Consider the following 4,594-nt stretch of genomic DNA (forward strand, 5'->3'; position numbering starts at 1 on the left):
AGCTCCGCTTGCCTTCCACCATTGCGCCACTTGTGCTTCTTCGGGCCTGTCCACCTAGGAGCCACCACTCCACCAGGGAGGTGGATTTTTTTCCCGTCCTTTTCTATAGGGGGTTGATTTTTTGCTCATAACTTGAGCATACAAAGGCGTTTTTTAGCAAACCATATACCATTGGAAAGATCTTTTCGAGACTGATCCAGATATGGAGGTATATTTTTTTTATTTTTTCATTTTGCAAGTTTTTTTTCCAGTTGAAGTTAGAAGTTACAATTTGCACTCCTGAGGGCATATCTTGTGCATTCAGACTCCATTTTTCACAGATGAGATATCGTCAGAAAAGTGATTCAGAGCTCTATCCAGATCTTAGGTCCATTTTTTTAGATAGATTTCCAACCTACTGTCTCTTCCTTTTGAATTAATTAGTGACTTCTTGGCCCTATTTTGCCCTCCTGTGATCCGAGCTCCATTTTTTTTTGTCTTAAATCTCTATTGTTTTTAACATCATGGAGAATAGCATTCAAATTCAGTGTACCTGTCATACCTCTCCCTTGTCAGCATTATGAGGGGGTTTCTATTATTATTGCTAATGCTTCCTTGGTTTCGTGTTGGAGTGTTCTATGTATTTAGTACTTGTTCCTATATACTTGGAGGTCTAGGGCCATTTACCCATGCATTGTTCATGAAATGGATCACTTACATATTTGTTCCTATGTATTATGAGATGCGACAACCATTTACCCATGTATTGTCAGTGAGATGGAATACTTACCATATCGACACTCTTCCATTCCTATTTTTGGAGGTTAGATTTTCAACATTATAGTAGCCATTCTACAACAGTGTTTTCAGATTCTTCATGCTTAAATGTTTTTTCATGCTTGTCTTTTGTTTCTCTTTTGGAGAGGAGTTTTGTTCCCATTCAGGGTTTTCTTCTTTACTCCATTTCTGAGAAACTTCCATGTTTTTTCATGGGTACCTCATCGGGCTTTAGGCCGGGACCCATCATGCATTCATCTTTGCATGCTTTTTCCTATATCTTTGCCTCTCTCCCAATTGTGCATTTAGGGGGGGTGTTGGAATAAATAATTCATATATGAATTATTCACTTAATTATATTAATTCACTAAATAATTGATACCTTAGTTAGTAATTAATTATTGACATTTATTAGTTAGTTAATTAATTAATTAAAAATAATTAATTAATATTTATCTCCATGCATAATGCAAACTAGGAAAAACAAACTATGTTTAGATTTTTGACAGTTTCATGCATTTAATTAGTTTATTATGCTTTTTGTGCATACATGACTGATTCATGCATTCTATTTCCACATTCAATCTATCTTGTAGATTCCACCATTTAGGGTTTCTATTTTTAGAGTTAGATTTATTTATAAGGATGTAATATCCTTCATTGTAACTCGAGCAATAAGCAATAAGCAACAAGCAATAAGCAATAAGCAATAAGAAATGAGCAATAAGCAATAAGCAATAAGCAATAAGTAATAAGCAATAAGAAATAAGAAATAAGCAATAAGCAATAAGCAATTTCAAAGCAATACATTCAATTATTGTTAATTGTCTTCAATTATCTTTTTGTTGTTCAATTTTCTCTGTATGTGTGACAAGTATTCTTGCAGAAGATAATTGGGATTGTGGGATTCACATTTCACCAATTCTAACATGTATGTATGTATACAACAAAAAGATTTAAAAATATCCATTACAAAATTAAATAACACCTAATTCTAAGTGTCTATCCTTGTGGACCCGCTCACATTTTTCACTTTAATGTCAAGAGTGTGTGGCCATTTAATTATATGACCACTCTTTTATGTCCATCATTAGCCATGTACATATCTTGGTTGGTATGTGTTTCGAATATTAACTGAGCCCTAAAAACATCTCTTTTTGATGAATTTGAGGCATATGTTTGTTGTCTTCTTTACTAAAATAGTAAATGTATGCATATGTATACATATATATGCATATCATATGCATACATATGTATGCATATTTATATGTATACATACGCACACATTTGCATTCATATGTATGGTTATGCATTCATATGTATGGTTATGCATACATATGCATTCATAAGTATGTTTGTTCTTTTCTTTACTCAAATGTATAAATGCATGGTATAAATGTATGCATATGCATACATATTTATGGTATGTATATGTACACACACACACAAGACTAAAACATAGACAACAAACTGAGAAAATAATAAGCATATATGACTGAAACATAGACAATAAACTAAGGAAACAATAAACATGTATGATAGAAACATAGACAATAAAACAAGAAAACAATAAACATAGATGACTGAAACATAGACAATAAACTGAGAAAACAATAACATATGATTGAAACATATATGACTAAAACATAGACAATAAATTGAGAAAACAATAAACATATATGACTAAAACATAGATAATAAAATGAGAGAACAATAAACATATATGATTGAAACATAAACAATAAACTGAGAAAACAATAAACATATGACTGATACATAGACAATAAACTGAAAAAACAATACATATATGACTGAAAAATATACAATAAATTGAGAAAACAATAACCATATATGACGAAAACATATATGATTGAAACATAGACAATAAACTGAGAAAACAATAAACACATATGACTATAATAGGTGTACTGAATTGCACCTATAACCCTAGATGAAATTACATCATTGATGTGAAAATGACAAAATAGGTGTAATGAATTTCACATTATAAATGGAGACTACAATAGGTGTACATGCTAAGTCATAAATGGAGATAAAAACCAATATACCCATTAAAATTCATGATTAAAAATCTAGGGTTTCGAGTTAAAGCAGACGATAATCAATAATTTTGCATTCTCAATAATGATTCTCACATTATAATGTGAGAGACATAATTGAAATGAAACCCTCAACAACATAGACATAAATGATGAAAAAATTGGTACAAATATTGTGATAGTAACTTTGCATATTTTAAACCCTACTTGAAATCACATCATTGATGCAAATTTGAAAAAATAGGTGTAATGGATTTCACATTATAATTGGAGACAATAATAAGCGTACTACTAAGTTAGAAATGGTGACAATAACAGTATACCCATTAAATTTTATGATTAAAAATCATGGCTTTCGAATAAAAGCATACGATAATCAATCTTTTTCGCATTATGTTTAATGATTTTTAAAATATAAAATGAGAGACATCATTGAAATGAAACCCTCAACGCCATACGAATATTCTCATTAAATTTCATGATTAAAAATCAGGGGTTTCGAATAAAAGCAGACAATAATCTATCTTTTTCGCATTCTATGTAATGATTTTTGAATTATAAAGTGAGAGAGATAATTGAAATGAAACCCTCGATGCCATAACAATAATCCCATTAAATTTCATGATTAAAAATGAGGGGTTTCAAATAAAATCAGACATTAATCTATCATTTTCACATTCTGTGTAATGATTCATGCATTATAAAGTGAGAGAGATCATTGAAATGAAACCCTCAACACCATTAACAGAAATGATGAAAAAACAAAGCAAAATATAGTTATGAAGAAGTAGAAATCCATCATTGAATTGAAAATTGTGAGGAGGAAGGATGTGCGGGTGTTACTTGGGCGGGTGCGGTGAGGTTTTTGGTCGAAGGTGATGAAGAAGTGAAGTTCGTTGCAAAGCCATGGTGGGAATTAAACAATGGGGAAAATAATCCCCAAATTTGCCAAAATGAGATGTTTTCAGGGCCCAGTTAATATTTGAGATGCGTGCCAACCAAGCTATGTACAGGGCTGAGGGTGGACATTAAATTGTGTGCCACCAATTTGATGGCTACACACTCATAACATTAAAGTGAAAAATGTGAGTGGACCCATACAAATACACTTATAATTAGGTGTTATTTATTTTTTAATTAGATGTTTTTTATATTTGTAATTGGATATTTTAAAAAATTATATCAGTGGTCTAGTGAACCACTATTGGTGCAAAGTCCATCATGTATTCGACAACACTTTGAAATGACCACTTTTTGACCATTTCGCACATAACAAATTCTACAACGTGCATAGTTACTACCTAGAAGCTAGAACCTTAGTTATAAGTAGTTAAGTCGCATATGAAGACAACAAAAAATAATAATCAAAATCCGATATATTGTTTAAGAATTCTAAATATATAAAATTAATTACACCGAAGGCATTTCCTTATATGAGATGGACGACCTGCTTTTTCATATCTATAGTTAAGAATCGTTTAAAGGTACTGCAAGACCATTGCAGTCATATTAACCCTTCATTTTCTATCATTTTAATTCGTCGATTCTCTTCCACGGGATCACAATTTTTGCATGCATTGCTTTCGCGTATCATCGCTTTCACCTATCTTCTCCATGCACGCGCACAAACTCCTACATACTTTTCAATTCTTTCTGACACTTCAATTACATCTTCTGCAATGATCGATGGTTAACATTGCCCAAGTACATTGCAAGACGATTGGAATGTTCGGTGTCGTTGGATATTTTGCCGTTTTTATTTTCTGCTTCCACTTTTT

Source organism: Cryptomeria japonica, chromosome 10 (genome assembly GCF_030272615.1).
Source record: "Cryptomeria japonica chromosome 10, Sugi_1.0, whole genome shotgun sequence".
NCBI lineage: Eukaryota > Viridiplantae > Streptophyta > Pinopsida > Cupressales > Cupressaceae > Cryptomeria > Cryptomeria japonica.